The 17,889-nt window shown below is 41.6% G+C and overlaps 5 non-coding genes across 5 annotated transcripts; all 5 read right to left on the reverse strand.

Annotated features, from left to right (window-relative positions):
* Positions 1-7,525: 7,525 nt before the first annotated feature.
* On the reverse strand, positions 7,526-7,608 carry TRNAL-CAG (transfer RNA leucine (anticodon CAG)). Its single transcript has one exon. It is a non-coding gene; the product is annotated as a tRNA-Leu (tRNA).
* Positions 7,609-8,785: 1,177 nt separating this feature from the next.
* Positions 8,786-8,858, reverse strand: TRNAF-GAA (transfer RNA phenylalanine (anticodon GAA)). The gene has a single exon. It is a non-coding gene; the product is annotated as a tRNA-Phe (tRNA).
* A 3,202-nt stretch (positions 8,859-12,060) lies between these two features.
* Positions 12,061-12,143, reverse strand: TRNAL-CAG (transfer RNA leucine (anticodon CAG)). Its single transcript has one exon. It is a non-coding gene; the product is annotated as a tRNA-Leu (tRNA).
* A 1,184-nt stretch (positions 12,144-13,327) lies between these two features.
* Positions 13,328-13,400, reverse strand: TRNAF-GAA (transfer RNA phenylalanine (anticodon GAA)). Its single transcript has one exon. It is a non-coding gene; the product is annotated as a tRNA-Phe (tRNA).
* A 2,202-nt stretch (positions 13,401-15,602) lies between these two features.
* On the reverse strand, positions 15,603-15,675 carry TRNAF-GAA (transfer RNA phenylalanine (anticodon GAA)). The gene has a single exon. It is a non-coding gene; the product is annotated as a tRNA-Phe (tRNA).
* Between the last annotated feature and the right edge of the window lie 2,214 nt (positions 15,676-17,889).

The raw sequence follows: 17,889 nt of genomic DNA on the forward strand, positions 1-17,889 counted from the left end.
CCGCTGTACACTCAAACTGCGTATTAACATTAATTTTCATCATTACTGAGAAAAAATCCAGTTATGATTTTGGTGCACGAACAGTTATCGAACATAACCTCGAACAGCCGAATTTTTCTCAAATTGTTCGTGTTCGCCGACCGGCTCGAACACCGCCCAAAACAGCTCGAATTTGAGATTGGCGAACAGTTCGAGTAGAACAACGCTCATCTCTACTCTTCAGGTCGCATGGGTGCTAAGCCTTGCATAGCCTGGGCATTTTTTCAGATCGATAAAGATGACCCAACTCGTGTTATCTGTAACATTTGTCAGCAAAAGCTAAGTAGAGGCCAAAAAATACATAGTTTGAGTACTTCATGCATGAACCGGCACATGGACATGAAGCATAAGTTGCAGTGGGAAGTTCAGTGTGCTACAATGCGGCCTAGCCGGCCGGGCCAACCACCGTCTGCCATATCTTGTGCATCCACGGCCTCTTCATCCTCTGTGACTGGGGGGACAGCAGTCACACCTGTTTTGGGGCGCAGTCCTGCCACCTCTTTACCCGCAACAGCCAGCGTGATTGGCAGGTCATCATTTTCTTTGGAGGTGGTAACATCAGCTGGTGTTGAGCGCTGTCCGACATCGATAGCACCACCTTTGGATCAAGGCAACCTAACATGTCCGCCTGCATCTTACTCACAGACCGGCAGTTTGCCGGGGACACCCTTATCAACCCCGTCTAAGCACAATAGCCAGCCCTCGGTCCCTCAGATGTGGACAAGTAAAAGACCATTTCCTCCTAGCCATGAGAAAGCTAAGAGGTTGAATTTCACCATCTGCAAGCTCTTGGCTACAGAAATGCTGCCTTTCCGCCTGGTGGACACAGAGGATTTTCAAGACCTTATGTCCGTCGCAGTGCCCCAGTACCAGATGCCCAGTCGGCACTACTTCTCAAAGAAAGGTGTGCCTGCGCTCCACCAGCATGTCGCACACAATATCACCGCTTCTTTGAGAAACTCTGTGTGTGACAGGGTGCATTTCACCACGGACACTTGGACGAGTAGGCATGGACAGGGGCGTTACATGTCGCTGACTGGGCACTGGGTAACTATGGTGACAGCAGGACAAGGGGCTGCTGTCCAAGTCTTGCCGTCCCCACGAGTTGTGCGTCAATCCTCTTTATGTCAAAGTTCCTCCACTGCTTCTGCCTCCTCAACCTCCTCTCGGTCTTCCACCTGCACCCAAAGCCTGTCTGGTCATGCCACAAGCTTTCTAACTGCGCAGAAGGGATCCTGCACACCTCCTTACTATGCTGGCAATAGGGCTCAACGTCATCAGACGGTTTTTACATTGAAATGTCTGGGAAATGTGAGTCACACAGCTGAGGAATTGTGGTCAGCTCTGGAGAACCAATTTCATGAATGGTTGTCTCCACTGGACCTGAAACCAGGGAAGGCCGTGTGCGACAATGCTGCAAACCCTTCGCCGGGGCAAAGTCACACACGTGCCTTGTATGGCTCACGTGTTGAACCTGGTTGTCCAGCAATTTTTAGCCCACTATCCCAGACTAGATGGCCTTCTGCAGAGGGCACGGCCGCTGTGTGCTCACTTCCGCCGTTCGCATCCCGCAGCTCAGCGATTTACATCTCTACAGAAGTCGTTGGGCCTGCCACTTCACCGGCTAAAATGCGATGTGCCTACCCGGTGGAATTCAACTCTGCACATGTTGCAGCGACTGTGGCAGCACCGACAAGCCCTGGTGCAATACGTTCTGACATATAGCCTGGGCCAACGAGATCCAGAGGTGGGGCAAATCACGCTGGAGGAGTGGTCTCAGATCAGGGACCTATGCACCCTTCTGCACAGTTTTGAAATGGCGACGAAGATGTTTAGTGCTGACGATGCCATTATCAGCATGACTATTCTGGTGATTTACATGCTGGAGCACATGTTAAACAGAATTCGGAGTCAGGTGGTGGCACAAGAGGAGGTGGAGGAAGTAGAGGAGGAGGAGTTGTATGCGGAAGGGCTAACATCTGCAAGGTCCAGACGGTCGGCAGCACCAAGGCGGCAGGCATGTGAGGGTGGGGGAGATGGTTTTACCAGGGCGCATGGTAGCAGCCAAACTAGTGAGGAAGGTGCAGGAGCCCAGGAAGAAGTGGAGGACGAACTGATGGAAGACTCATCAGATGAGGGAGACCTTGATCACATTTCTGTTGCGCGAGGTTGGGGGGAGAGGACAGAGGAAGGAAGCATGATTGTTACCTCGCCACCAACACAACAGGGACTTGGTGCTCCTGGATGCGCAACACACATGAGTGCCTTCTTGCTGCACTACCTGCAACATGACCCTCGAATTGTGAGAATTAGAAATAATCCTGACTACTGGGTTGCCACACTGTTAGATCCCCGGTACAAAAGTAAATTTGCAGAAATTATTCCTGCCATAGAAAGGGATGCACGCATGCAGGAGTATCAGCAGAGACTGTTGCAGAATCTTACATGTGCTTTTCCACAAAATACCAGTGGTGCACGTAGTGAATCTCACAGTTCCAAATTGCCAACCATGGGACCGTCAAGTGTTCAGCACTCAAACCGTAACAGAACCACAGTATCTGCTGGTAACATCAATTTTGCGGAATCATTTCACCACTTTTTTAGCCCATCCTTTGCAAGGCCACAGGAGACAAGAAGTCTGACACATAGTCAACGCCTAGAGACGATGGTACAGGAGTATCTCCAAGTAAACATTGAAGCCACGACTGTGTCACTGGACCCTTGCTCTTTTTGGGCTTCCAATCTGGATAAATGGCCGGAGCTAGCCACTTACGCCTTGGAGATCTTGTCATGCCCCGCAGCCAGCGTTCTGTCTGAACGTGTGTTCAGCGCTGCTGGTGGTGTGCTGACAGATAAGCGCACGCGGCTCTCCACTGATAATGTAGACAGACTCACGTTCATTAAGATGAACAAATCATGGATCTGAAACAACTTTTCTACCCCTGTGTCATCCTGGGGAGAGTAAAAGCTTGATGATTGGTTAAAATCACCCTACCAACCGTTTTAAGCTTTCAAATTACTAATCATGTTTATCTGTATCTTGGCTGGAAATTAATTTGGGCTTTGTAGCAGTGTGCAGCACTGATTCTATTAGGCCATCTATAATAAGCTCCACCAGATATAAAATTACTAATCATGTTTATCTGAATCTTGACTGGAAAATAATTTGGGCTTTGTAGCAGTGTGCAGCACTGATCCTATTAGGCCATCTATACTAAAGCTTCACCAGATTTAAAATTATTAATAATTTTTAGCTGCATCTAGCCCGGAAAATAATTTTGGGGCTCCGAGATGCGCAAGACACATAAGTGCCTTCTTGCTGCACTACCTGCAGCATGACCCTCATATTGTCAGAATTCGAAGTAATCATGACTACTGGGTTGCCAAACTCTTAGATCCCCCAAACTTTTCGATCAACCTTTTCATTTTAATAAAGACCAAAAAAATGGTCATTTTTGAAATTATAAGCATAAGCAGGTTGTTAGAAACTGAAATCAAACAGTTTTCAACTCAAAACTTTATTCTAGGTGATGTTACATTTTCACATAGGACCCCTTGTTCGAAAGGAGCTTCTGAACTCTCTCGTCCATTGAATTTGTCAGGTTTTGGATGGTTTCTGCTTCAATTGTTTTGCATGAGGACAGAATACCCTCCCAGAGCTGTTGCTTAGATGTGAACTGCCTCCCGCCATCATAGACACTCCTTTTAATGATGCTCCAAAGCTTCTGAATGGGGTAGAGGTCAGGGGAGCATGGGGGTCACACCATAAGTTTGTCCCCTTTTATGCCCATATCAGCCAGAGATGCAGATGTTTTATGTGCAGCATGAGATGGTGCATTATCATGCAAAAAAATGATCTTGCTGAGAAATACACGGTTCTTCTTCTTGAACCATGGCAGGAAGTGCTGTTTGAGAAAATCCACATACATTATGGAGTTCATCTTTAGCGCCTTCAGGGATCCTAAAGGGGCCGACAATCTCTCTCCCCATGATTCCAGCCCAAAACATTACTCCACCTCCTCCTTGTTGGTGCTGTAGCCGTGTTTGCGTGGGGTGTCCATCAACCAGCCATCCTCCACTCCATCCATCTGGACTATCGAGCGCTGCACGGCACTCATCCGTGAACAAAACAGTTTTGAAATCAGTCTTCATGTAATGTTTGGCCCACTGGAGCCGTTTCTGCTTGTGTGAAGTGGATAGAGGAGGTCGACAGGATGGCGTATGCACAGCTGCAAACCTCTGAAGGACCCTGCATCTTGTTGTTCGAGGGACGTTGGAGGCACCAGCAGCTTCAAAAACTTGTCTGCTGCTATGACAAGGCTTTTTTGCCGCTGCTCTTTCAACCTGACGTAATTGCCTGTAGGAAAGAGTCCTCAATTTGCCCTTATCAGCACGCACACGTGTGTACTGTGAATCAGCTACATACTTCTTGATTGCCAAGACACTTCATCCTGATCATCGCACAATGTTGATTGTAGTCATGCCTTGACCTAAACACTCCACAATTTGTTGCTTCTCAGCAGCCGACACATCCTTTTTCTTTCCCATTTTGGCAGAAAATGTAGGCTGCTTAATAATGTGAGACAGCCTTCTTAAGTAGTCTTGCCTTTCATTGGACACACCTGCCAAACTAATTAGCACAGGTGTCTGCAATTGCTTACAGTGATATAAAGAGCTCTGACACACATCACCATCAATGAGTTTAACTGACAAACAAACAAATTCTTCCCTTATCACTCCTAAACACTTTTTGCATAATAATTTGGAACACAGTGTACATGTGCTTTTCCACAAAACACCAGTGGTTCACGTAGTGAATCTTACAGTTCTAACTTGCCAACCGTGGTCTGTATGGAGTTGTTCAATAAAGGGCACAAAATTAAGATAACATAGATGGAAGAGGTGGCTATGAATAGGAATTCCTAAGTATTTGATACCCTGTGAGGGCCAGGCAAAGGGAAAGTTGGACTGGATGGAATCCTATATGGATTTGGGGAGGGAGACATCGAGGGCCTCAGACTTCGCTGCATTGATTTTAAAATTTGACCATGTAACAAAGTGATCTATTTCAGCCATAACAGCATGGATGGATATATGTGATTGAGTGATATATACTAGGACATCATCAGCAAATAGAGAGCACTTGTACTCGGTGCCTCCCACCTCAATCCACCTAATATTGGGGTTATGGCGAATTGATGAGAGCAGGTGCTCCGTCACTAGGATGTAAAAGAGAGGGGACAGAGAACATCCCTGCCTTGTCCCATTGGTGATTGTGAAAGGTGATGAAAATGTTCTGACGCGCCCCCTGGACCTTGGGACACCCGGAGCCAGACCCTTTTTGGTGGATGCTGGTGGTTGTAGTCTCCGTGGCGGCGACCCGGTTCCGTGGCTCAGGGCGGTCAAACCAGTGGCGGAACTATTTATGTGGTTTTGATGTTTAAATGTCCGACTACGCCACCCGTGGATTGCGGTCAGAGTGAACCGCCGCTCCAGGGCAGACCGCTGAGGCTGGTGTTGTGGGTGCAGCAGAGCGTAGCATAACTCCCCACGGGAGGAGTATAGCCTCAGGGCAGTGTATGCGGAGGATGGGGTGATGGTGCAGGGCAGCAGCAGTAACGACACGGAGTCAGTGATGCAGTCCAGGGCCTTTACTCACAGTTCTTATTATCCAGACCACGTCTGCAGGTAACGGCTGCCCACGTCGTACTGTGCTCACCAGGTGAGGGGCTCAGACAACTCCCAGATAACTTTGGAGCGCTTCACAGGACCCCCTTTGTGTGTTCTTTGTCTGGCCTTTCTTACCAACCCTTCTGTCCGGCAGCCTCGGGCCTCCTCTTGGTAAACTTGGCGCCAGTTTCCCTGACCCTATGTGGTGCCTTCCTAGCGGGTGTAGCGAGGGGCTGATCCACATAAAATGTCACGGCCTCCTGTTTCTAGCTGAGGGTCGTTTCCTGCCTCCACTAGTTTTGGGGACCGGTCTCCCCCTTTGGCCTGACCCCTCCACGCAGGTGGATTCGGGCGTGCGGTGGCGACTCGCCCGTCCGCACCCCTGGGATCCCTTCGTTCCTCGTTCCTGGAGCCTTCTCCGCTCCTCTTCCTTCCTTCTCCCTCTTCCAGGCCTGGGCCTCTGTTACTAGGCCCGCCTAAGGAGCAGAGCTCATGCAGAGCCCCTGCTCCCTGCCACTTCTGCTCAGACTTCTCTGCACTGAACTAAGATGGTGCCCACCTTTTATACTCCCTTCTCAATGCACTCAGGAACTGCTTCCTCCCTGCTATTGCACTACAGGATTCCCCTTCCTCAGTGTTCCCTCCCCCCACTCCAGCCAGGGACAGGGACTGTCTTGCCCATCTCAGGGGCATATTGGTCGCCCTGCCCCACGGCAATGTGGTGTAATGCATGCAGGTGTCGGGTCCTGATCCACACTACATCCTTACCTGAGAGTGAGATATTACACCTCTGGGTGATGTGCAATACCTCTGTAGCAACCGAGCCCTCAGGGTGCTACAGTTCCATTTATCTTCAGCCTAGGTGACGTATTGCGATACAGGGCCGTGATTTTGGCTATAAAAGGGTCCCCTAGACCCCTACCCCAAGCTTTTTAAGAGAATCATATATGGCGTGCCAGGAGACTCTATGGAATGCTTTATCAGCATCCAACGAGAGTATCTAATTACACATTTTCAACTGCATCTAGCCAGGAAATACTTTGTGCCTAGTAGCAGTGTCTGCTAGTCAGCGGATTATCCCGGCTGTTAAGCAAGCTACACCACCTGTAGTTTAGACACTTAATTTTTTCAAAGGAAATGCTTCGGGACCATGGGATACTCAATGAAGAGCATCAGGAGGCACCCCAAGGCATAGGGGCTGGGACTGGCAGTAGGATGCCTTGCGGTGGACAGCCGAGCTCGATCCTTATAAAAGCTTTTTAACTGCAGCAGCTTTAGTGGACGCTACTGGAGCTGGAATTACGCGGCTGCTGGCATGAGACTTGCCCTCCAATAGATCCTTGTAAATGGATTTAAAGTGTATTCATTCAAATTAGAGAGACAATTTAAATTAAAAAGCTTAGAGCTGCCTCCACCACAGGGGGGCTCACTCAACCCACCAGCGGACAGGCACCAGTATTGGGAGAGGGGGGCTGGCCGTCAGGGTTCACCGCGGCTCTGGCACAAACCCGGCGACACGGACAGGAGCGGACTGGCTGTGTCGGCTTCTCACTTTTTGGATTTTAGAAGGGCATGACATACCTATATCTGTGTCTCCCCCTCCTTTTACTCCTCCACCTCTTTTATTTTCGCATGACTATATGTACTTATCACTTTTTCATGTGTTAGTTATGTCTTCTGAGCAGTTTGTCAGCTTTTGGACACCTTTGAAAGTGTTTTCTATGTGTTTTTGTTTGCCTGCCATTGGTTTTAACGGTGTTCAAAGGTGTTTGACGAACCGAACCGAACTCAAACACTACGGGGGTGGCTCAGCACTAGTCAGAAGTGGGATTCGAACCCACGCATCCAGGAGAGACTGCGACCTGAACACAGGGCCTTATACCGCTCGGCCATCCTGACTTCTTCTGGCTTTTGTAATTTAACTCTTTCTAAGCTAAGCAATAGAAAGATGAGCATTACTTGTGATGAAAGGAAATATGCCATGATTTCTTTTATTTTAATATTGATTTGTAACCTATTAGTTACAGCCAATTTTGAGCTTCATGACCAAGCACCGTTTTTTAAATCTGACATTTATCAATTTATGTGGCAATAACACTGGAATGCTTAACATATCCCCGTGATTCTGATAGTGTTATTTTGTTACACATTGTACTTTATATTAATGGTAAATTTAGGTCAATATATATTTAGTTTTTCTTGTGAAAATATCTAAAGTTGCACAATTTCATTGAAATGCGGTGATGCCGCATATGTCTTCAGAAACTACTGTTTGGTCACACAGCAGGGCTTTGAAAGTAAGAGCGCTATTTGGGTTTTGGGAATGCAGATTTTGCAAGAATATTTTGAGGGTGACATTTGCGGAGTTCCAAAAGTAACAAAACAGCAGAAACCCCTCCAAAGTGATCCCATTTTATAAATTACTCCTCACAATGAATTCATCAACGCCAGCAATTACTATTATTGTCCAACAGGTGTTTTCACTCTGCAACATCCAGAATTGCAAATAAGCCAGTTTAGTGCCCAGCTTGCGCTTATGGAGACAAGCACCCCATACATTTTAAGTGGGCTCTCCTCGCTAGAGAAATGCCAAATCTGTGGATTCTTTGTCTTACCATTAACGTGGAAACCCCTATTTTTAGAATGAAAGATGACGGTCCTGAGTTGGGGCTTGTGTTTTTTGCCTTCCTGGCTTTTTCCCCAAACAGCTTTGTTCCTGGCATATTTTTGAAGCATATTTGTCTCAGTAATGCCACAGCGATTCATAGTCAAACATAAATGGCTGAAATCATTCAGCTAGTGTCTGATACATGCTGCCCGTATTAGCTATCAGGTTTCCTTTAAATCCTCATACAGCTAAGTCAAACTAAAATAAAACAAAGTGATAACGTCCAGAATGAAGGAAAAATTACAAAAAATATTATTTTCGTTAAAAGTGTTCAGTTCTCAAGTTTCTATCATTTTATTTCCTGTAGATAGTTATAATGATTAGGATTTTTACATTCTCTGTAAACAGTCAGTCCATATGCTTTGTTTATTTTCTGCTTAAAATTCAATGGGTGAAGATAAAAACTTATGCCGAAACTGGGGATTGAACCGGGGACCTTTAGATCTTCAGTCTAACACTCTCCCAACTGAGCTATTTCGGCAGGACACATTTAGATTCAGGAATGTTCAACACACTGTAGATGTCACAACTGGATGTATTTATTTTTACTTTGACCTGTTTTTGCAAGATTATCTATATTTGAAAGTCCCGCTATTTTGCGTACATATTTAAGAACTTACATTAATTCTTTGTGAATGAATAGAAAAAAACAGCAATTCTGCATTTTTTTTACATTTTCAAATTTAATCAATTCGCCAGGGTAATTCTGACTGTGTCTCTGTAGGACAGTTGATGATTGAGCATAAAACACAATATGTAAGCATAATGCTGCATCAAGCTTTATTTTTTTCTTAGGTGCAAACAATTGGAGTGAAGAAAGGAGATACAAATTTAGAGAAAATATTCTACTGATTGTTAATGTTGAAAGTGAAAACATTTGTCCCAAAATGTGGTGAAACTTTGATGTCAGTATCACATGCGCATTTCACACTTGTTAAACTATGTTCATCTGCTCTTTTAGCTTTTGTTTATTAAGTATAATTATAGTCTATTGATGCCTGAGATAAAAAAATCTGAAATTAGACTTACTGGTAATTTGGTTTCTAGGAATCTTCCACGACAGCACCTTAGGAGGTTCACTCTCTGCCCTAATAGGGACAGAGAACACATAGAGATGAAATAGTCCCTCCCATTTTCCTATCCACAGTATTTTTCCGATGCCAAAGCAACAACTAACATATGCACAAAGAAACTATTTGATGTTCCCAGAAGTCTTTTGTGAAAGCACAAATTCAGGACATTTAACATTTGCCTCAAGGACCCCAAGGAATACTGCCAAAGTGCCAACGTTGAGAATTGGTTTTGCTAAGCCCCATCACTTTTAGTTTTCGATTTGAGATTGCCACCAATAGAGCGGACCCCCAACTAATCAGTAACAGGAGTGAAGCAGTAAAATTTCTTGAAAGAAAATTCTAATGTCAGAAGTGAGATTTGAACCCACGCCTCCAGGAGACACTGCGACCTGAATTCAGCGCCTTAGACCGCTTGGCCATCCTGACTTCTTCTGGCTTTTGTAATTTAACTCTTTCTAAGCTAAGCAATAGAAAGATGAGCATTACTTGTGATGAAAGGAAATATGCCATGATTTCTTTTATTTTAATATTGATTTGTAACCTATTAGTTACAGCCAATTTTGAGCTTCATGACCAAGCACAGTTTTTTAAATCTGACATGTATCAATTTATGTGGCAATAACACTGGAATGCTTAACATATCCCCGTGATTCTGATAGTGTTATTTTGTTACACATTGTACTTTATATTAATGGTAAATTTAGGTCAATATATATTTAGTTTTTCTTGTGAAAATATCTAAAGTTGCACAATTTCATTGAAATGCGGTGATGCCGCATGTGTCTTCAGAAACTACTGTTTGGTCACACAGCAGGGCTTTGAAAGTAAGAGCGCTATTTAGGTTTTGGGAATGCAGATTTTGCAAGAATATTTTGAGGGTGACATTTGCGGAGTTGCAAAAGTACCAAAACAGCAGAAACCCCTCCAAAGTGATCCCATTTTATAAATTACTCCTCACAATGAATTCATCAATGCCAGCAACTACTATTATTGTCCAACAGGTGTTTTCACTCTGCAACATCCAGAATTGCAAATAAGCCAGTTTAGTGCCCAGTTTGCGCTTAAGGAGACAAGCACCCCATACATTTTAAGTGGGCTCTCCTCGCTAGAGAAATGCCAAATCTGTGGATTCTTTGTCTTACCATTAACGTGGAAACCCCTATTTTTAGAATGAAAGATGACGGTCCTGAGTTGGGGCTTGTGTTTTTTGCCTTCCTGGCTTTTTCCCCAAACAGCTTTGTTCCTGGTATATTTTTGAAGCATATTTGTCTCAGTAATGCCACAGCGATTCATAGTCAAACATAAATGGCTGAAATCATTCAGCTAGTGTCTGATACATGCTGCCCGTATTAGCTGTCAGGTTTCCTTTAAATCCTCATACAGCTAAGTCAAACTAAAATAAAACAAAGTGATGACGTCCAGAATGAAGGAAAAATTACAAAAAATATTATTTTCCTCAAAAGTTAAAAGTGTTCAGTTCTCAAGTTTCTATCATTTTATTTCCTGTAGATAGTTATAATGATTAGGATTTTTACATTCTCTGTAAACAGTCAGTCCATATGCTTTGTTTATTTTCTGCTTAAAATTCAATGGGTGAAGATAAAAACTTATGCCGAAACTGGGGATTGAACTGGGGACCTTCAGTCTAACACTCTCCCAACTGAGCTATTTCGGCAGGACACATTTAGATTCAGGAATGTTCAACACACTGTAGATGTCACAACTGGATGTATTTATTTTTACTTTGACCTGTTTTTGCAAGATTATCTATATTTGAAAGTCCCGCTATTTTGCGTACATATTTAAGAACTTACATTAATTCTTTGTGAATGAATAGAAAAAAACAGCAATTCTGCATTTTTTTTACATTTTCAAATTTAATCAATTCGCCAGGGTAATTCTGACTGTGTCTCTGTAGGACAGTTGATGATTGAGCATAAAACACAATATGTAAGCATAATGCTGCATCAAGCTTTATTTTTTTCTTAGGTGCAAACAATTGGAGTGAAGAAAGGAGATACAAATTTAGAGAAAATATTCTACTGATTGTTAATGTTGAAAGTGAAAACATTTGTCCCAAAATGTGGTGAAACTTTGATGTCAGTATCACATGCGCATTTCAGACTTGTTAAACTATGTTCATCTGCTCTTTTAGCTTTTGTTTATTAAGTATAATTATAGTCTATTGATGCCTGAGTTAAAAAAATCTGAAATTAGACTTACTGGTAATTTGGTTTCTAGGAATCTTCCACGACAGCACCTTAGGAGGTTCACTCTCTGCCCTAATAGGGACAGAGAACACATAGAGATGAAATAGTCCCTCCCATTTTCCTATCCACAGTATTTTTCCGATGCCAAAGCAACAACTAACATATGCACAAAGAAACTATTTGATGTTCCCAGAAGTCTTTTGTGAAAGCACAAATTCAGGACATTTAACATTTGCCTCAAGGACCCCAAGGAATACTGCCAAAGTGCCAACGTTGAGAATTGGTTTTGCTAAGCCCCATCACTTTTAGTTTTCGATTTGAGATTGCAACCAATAGAGCGGACCCCCAACTAATCAGTAACAGGAGTGAAGCAGTAAAATTTCTTGAAAGAAAATTCTAATGTCAGAAGTGGGATTCGAACCCACGCCTCCAGGAGACACTGCGACCTGAATGCAGCGCCTTAGACCGCTTGGCCATCCTGACTTCTTCTGGCTTTTGTAATTTAACTCTTTCTAAGCTAAGCAATAGAAAGATGAGCATTACTTGTGATGAAAGGAAATATGCCATGATTTCTTTTATTTTAATATTGATTTGTAACCTATTAGTTACAGCCAATTTTGAGCTTCATGACCAAGCACAGTTTTTTAAATCTGACATGTATCAATTTATGTGGCAATAACACTGGAATGCTTAACATATCCCCGTGATTCTGATAGTGTTATTTTGTTACACATTGTACTTTATATTAATGGTAAATTTAGGTCAATATATATTTAGTTTTTCTTGTGAAAATATCTAAAGTTGCACAATTTCATTGAAATGCGGTGATGCCGCATGTGTCTTCAGAAACTACTGTTTGGTCACACAGCAGGGCTTTGAAAGTAAGAGCGCTATTTAGGTTTTGGGAATGCAGATTTTGCAAGAATATTTTGAGGGTGACATTTGCGGAGTTGCAAAAGTACCAAAACAGCAGAAACCCCTCCAAAGTGATCCCATTTTATAAATTACTCCTCACAATGAATTCATCAATGCCAGCAACTACTATTATTGTCCAACAGGTGTTTTCACTCTGCAACATCCAGAATTGCAAATAAGCCAGTTTAGTGCCCAGTTTGCGCTTAAGGAGACAAGCACCCCATACATTTTAAGTGGGCTCTCCTCGCTAGAGAAATGCCAAATCTGTGGATTCTTTGTCTTACCATTAACGTGGAAACCCCTATTTTTAGAATGAAAGATGACGGTCCTGAGTTGGGGCTTGTGTTTTTTGCCTTCCTGGCTTTTTCCCCAAACAGCTTTGTTCCTGGTATATTTTTGAAGCATATTTGTCTCAGTAATGCCACAGCGATTCATAGTCAAACATAAATGGCTGAAATCATTCAGCTAGTGTCTGATACATGCTGCCCGTATTAGCTGTCAGGTTTCCTTTAAATCCTCATACAGCTAAGTCAAACTAAAATAAAACAAAGTGATGACGTCCAGAATGAAGGAAAAATTACAAAAAATATTATTTTCCTCAAAAGTTAAAAGTGTTCAGTTCTCAAGTTTCTATCATTTTATTTCCTGTAGATAGTTATAATGATTAGGATTTTTACATTCTCTGTAAACAGTCAGTCCATATGCTTTGTTTATTTTCTGCTTAAAATTCAATGGGTGAAGAAAAAAACTTATGCCGAAACCCGGGATTGAACCAGGGACCTTTAGATCTTCAGTCTAACACTCTCCCAACTGAGCTATTTCAGCAGGACACATTTAGATTCAGGAATGTTCAACACACTGTAGATGTCACAACTGGATGTATTTATTTTTACTTTGACCTGTTTTTGCAAGATTATCTGTATTTGAAAGTCCCGCTATTTTGCGTACATATTTAAGAACTTACATTAATTCTTTGTGAATGAATAGAAAAAAACAGCAATTCTGCATTTTTTTTACATTTTCAAATTTAATCAATTCGCCAGGGTAATTCTGACTGTGTCTCTGTAGGACAGTTGATGATTGAGCATAAAACACAATTTGTAAGCATAATGCTGCATCAAGCTTTATTTTTTTCTTAGGTGCAAGCAATTGGAGTGAAGAAAGGAGATACAAATTTAGAGAAAATATTCTACTGATTGTTAATGTTGAAAGTGAAAACATTTGTCCCAAAATGTGGTGAAACTTTGATGTCAGTATCACATGCGCATTTCAGACTTGTTAAACTATGTTCATCTGCTCTTTTAGCTTTTGTTTATTAAGTATAATTATAGTCTATTGATGCCTGAGGTAAAAAAATCTGAAATTAGACTTACTGGTAATTTGGTTTCTAGGAATCTTCCACGACAGCACCTTAGGAGGTTCACTCTCTGCCCTAATAGGGACAGAGAACACATAGAGATGAAATAGTCCCTCCCATTTTCCTATCCACAGTATTTTTCCGATGCCAAAGCAACAACTAACATATGCACAAAGAAACTATTTGATGTTCCCAGAAGTCTTTTGTGAAAGCACAAATTCAGGACATTTAACATTTGCCTCAAGGACCCCAAGGAATACTGCCAAAGTGCCAACGTTGAGAATTGGTTTTGCTAAGCCCCATCACTTTTAGTTTTCGATTTGAGATTGCCACCAATAGAGGGGACCCCCAACTAATCAGTAACAGGAGTGAAGCAGTAAAATTTCTTGAAAGAAAATTCTAATGTCAGAAGTGGGATTCGAACCCACGCCTCCAGGAGACACTGCGACCTGAACGCAGCGACTTAGACCACTTGGACATCCAGACTTCTTCTGGCTTTTGTAATTTAGCTCTTTCTAAGCTAAGCAATAGAAAGATGAGCATTACTTGTGATGAAAGGAAATATGCCATGATTTCTTTTATTTTAATATTGATTTGTAACCTATTAGTTACAGCCAATTTTGAGCTTCATGACCAAGCACAGTTTTTTAAATCTGACATGTATCAATTTATGTGGCAATAACACTGGAATGCTTAACATATCCCCGTGATTCTGATAGTGTTATTTTGTTACACATTGTACTTTATATTAATGGTAAATTTAGGTCAATATATATTTAGTTTTTCTTGTGAAAATATCTAAAGTTGCACAATTTCATTGAAATGCGGTGATGCCGCATATGTCTTCAGAAACTACTGTTTGGTCACACAGCAGAGCTTTGAAAGTAAGAGCGCTATTTGGGTTTTGGGAATGCAGATTTTGCAAGAATATTTTGAGGGTGACATTTGCGGATTTGCAAAAGTACCAAAACAGCAGAAACCCCTCCAAAGTGATCCCATTTTATAAATTACTCCTCACAATGAATTCATCAATGCCAGCAATTACTATTATTGTCCAACAGGTATTTTCACTCTGCAACATCCAGAATTGCAAATAAGCCAGTCTAGTGCCCAGCTTGCGCTTATGGAGACAAGCACCCCGTACATTTTAAGTGGGCTCTCCTCGCAAGAGAAATGCCAAATCTGTGGATTCTTTGTCTTACCATTAACGTGGAAACCCCTATTTTTAGAATGAAAGATGACGGTCCTGAGTTGGGGCTTGTGTTTTTTGCCTTCCTGGCTTTTTCCCCAAACAGCTTTGTTCCTGGCATATTTTTTAAGCATATTTGTCTCAGTAATGCCACAGCGATTCATAGTCAAACATAAATGGCTGAAATCATTCAGCTAGTGTCTGATACATGCTGCCCGTATTAGCTATCAGGTTTCCTTTAAATCCTCATACAGCTAAGTCAAACTAAAATAAAACAAAGTGATGATGTCCAGAATGAAGGAAAAATTACAAAAAATATTATTTTCCTCAAAAGTTAAAAGTGTTCAGTTCTCAAGTTTCTATCATTTTATTTCCTGTAGATAGTTATAATGATTAGGATTTTTACATTCTCTGTAAACAGTCAGTCCATATGCTTTGTTTCTTTTCTGCTTAAAATTTAATGGGTGAAGAAAAAATCTTATGCCGAAACCCAGGATTGAACTGGGGACCTTTAGATATTCAGTCTAACACACTCCCAACTGAGCTATTTCGGCAGGACACATTTAGATTCAGGAATGTTCAACACACTGTAGATGTCACAACTGGATGTATTTATTTTTACTTTGACCTGTTTTTGCAAGATTATCTATATTTGAAAGTCCCGCTATTTTGCGTACATATTTAAGAACTTACATTAATTCTTTGTGAATGAATAGAAAAAAACAGCAATTCTGCATTTTTTTTACATTTTCAAATTTAATCAATTCGCCAGGGTAATTCTGACTGTGTCTCTGTAGGACAGGTGATGATTGAGCATAAAACACAATTTGTAAGCATAATGCTGCATCAAGCTTTATTTTTTTCTTAGGTGCAAACAATTGGAGTGAAGAAAGGAGATGCAAATTTAGAGAAAATATTCTACTGATTGTTAATGTTGAAAGTGAAAACATTTGTCCCAAAATGTGGTGAAACTTTGATGTCAGTATCACATGCGCATTTCAGACTTGTTAAACTATGTTCATCTGCTCTTTTAGCTTTTGTTTATTAAGTATAATTATAGTCTATTGATGCCTGAGGTAAAAAAATCTGAAATTAGACTTACTGGTAATTTGGTTTCTAGGAATCTTCCACGACAGCACCTTAGGAGGTTCACTCTCTGCCCTAATAGGGACAGAGAACACATAGAGATGAAATAGTCCCTCCCATTTTCCTATCCACAGTATTTTTCCGATGCCAAAGCAACAACTAACATATGCGCAAAGAAACTATTTGATGTTCCCAGAAGTCTTTTGTGAAAGCACAAATTCAGGACATTTAACATTTGCCTCAAGGACCCCAAGGAATACTGCCAAAGTGCCAACGTTGAGAATGGGTTTTGCTAAGCCCCATCACTTTTAGTTTTCGATTTGAGATTGCCACCAATAGAGCGGACCCCCAACTAATCAGTAACAGGAGTGAAGCAGTAAAATTTCTTGAAAGAAAATTCTAATGTCCGAAGTGGGATTCAAACCCAAGCCTTCGGGAGAGACTGCAATCTGAACGCAGCGCCTTAGACCACTCGGCCACCCTGACTTCTTGGGCTTTGGTAATTTAACTCTTTCTAAGCTAAGCAGTAGAAAGATGAGCATTACTTGTGATGAAAGGAAATATACCATGATTTATTTTATTTTAATATTGATTCGTAACCTATTAGTTACAGCCAATTTTAAGCTTCATGACCAAGCACCGTTTTTTAAATCTGACATGTATCACTTTATGTGGCAATAACACGGGAATGCTTAACATATCCCCGTGATTCTGATAGTGTTATTTTGTAACACATTGTACTTTATATTAATGGTAAATTTAGGTCAATAAATATTTCGTTTTTCTTGTGAAAATATCTAAAGTTGCTCAATTTCATGGAAATGCGGTGATGCCCCATATGTCTTCAGAAACTACTGTTTGGTCACACAGCAGGGCTTTGAAAGTAAGAGCGCTATTTGGGTTTTGGGAACGCAGATTTTGCAAGAATATTTTGAGGGTGACTTTTGCGGAGTTCCAAAAGTACCAAAACAGCAGAAACCCCTCCAAAGTGATCCCATTTTATAAATTACTCCTCACAATGAATTCATCAACACTGGTAATTACTATTTTTGTCCAACAGGTGTTTTCACTCTGCAATATCCAGAATTGCAAATAAGCCAGATAGTGCCCAGCTTGAGCTTATGGAGACAAGCATCCCATACATTTTAAGTGGGCGTTCCTCGCTAGAGAAATGCCAAATCTGTGGATTCTTTGTCTTACCATTAACGTGGAAACCCCCTATTTTTAGAATGAAAGATGACGGTCCTGAGTTGGGGCTTGTGTTTTTTGCCTTTCTGACTTTTTCCCCAAACAACTTTGGTCATGGCATATTTTTGAAGCATATTTGTCTCAGTAATGCCACAGCGATTCATAGTCAAACATACATGGCTGAAATCATTCAGCTAGTGTCTGATACATGCTGCCCGTATTAGCTATCAGGTTTCCTTTAAATCCTCATACAGATAAGTCAAACTAAAATAAAACAAAATGATGACGTCCAGAATGAAGAAAAAATTTCAAAAAATATTATTTTCCTCAAAAGTTAAAAGTGTTTAGTTCTCAAGTTCTATCATTTTATTTCCTGTAGATAGTTATAATGATTAGGACTTTTACATTCTCTGTAAACAGTCAGTCCATATTCTTTGTTTATTTTCTGCTTAAAATTTAATGGGTGAAGAAAAAAACTTTTGCCGAAACCTGGG

The sequence above is a fragment of the Phyllobates terribilis genome, unplaced genomic scaffold, assembly GCF_046119375.1.
Source record: "Phyllobates terribilis strain yellow unplaced genomic scaffold, ASM4611937v1 Scaffold_12__6_contigs__length_324123572, whole genome shotgun sequence".
NCBI lineage: Eukaryota > Metazoa > Chordata > Amphibia > Anura > Dendrobatidae > Phyllobates > Phyllobates terribilis.